Below are 591 nucleotides of genomic sequence, written 5' to 3'. Positions count from 1 at the left end.
TGATGGGGGACAGTGTAGAAGGAGCTTTACTCTGTATCTAACCCCGTGCTGTCCCTGTCCTGGGAGGGTTTGATGGGGGGGACAGTGTAGAGGGAGCTTTAATTGCGGATTTAAAGGGTAGAGGGAGCTCACTGCTCCGAGTCCTGTGGCTCATTCCTCGAGCATTGACGATTCTCGGCCTGCACAGTCGGGGAATCGAGGGTGACGGGAGGGCTGGAAAGCGGACGTGAGGAATGGCTGAGGAGGCTCAAGGGGGCCGAAGGGCCTACTTCTTGTTCCTGTTTCTTCTGAGCCAGAGATTGAGCAGGTTGGGGCAGAACCCACTGGAGCTGAGGAGAATGAGAGATGATCTGACGGATAGGTATGAAGCAGCGAGAGTTATCGGCCTAGTGTGTGCTGACATCAGACTACTCTGATCTCAACAACACCCCCAGGCTCCGATCCTGCCACCGTTCGTCGATGGGACTTTAAACTAAACAACAGAACACATTAAGAGTCCAATGATGACCGTGAGACCAGTATTAATGGTCACGAAGAACCCCCATCTGGTTCACTGACAGGGAAGGGAATTGGCCGTACTTTCCCACACCA

The sequence above is a fragment of the Rhincodon typus genome, unplaced genomic scaffold (assembly GCF_021869965.1).
Source record: "Rhincodon typus isolate 14 unplaced genomic scaffold, sRhiTyp1.1 hic_rhity00000066, whole genome shotgun sequence".
NCBI classification, from domain to species: Eukaryota; Metazoa; Chordata; class Chondrichthyes; order Orectolobiformes; family Rhincodontidae; genus Rhincodon; species Rhincodon typus.
The sequence above is the reverse complement of the archived record's forward strand: the minus strand, read 5'-3'. Positions refer to the sequence as shown.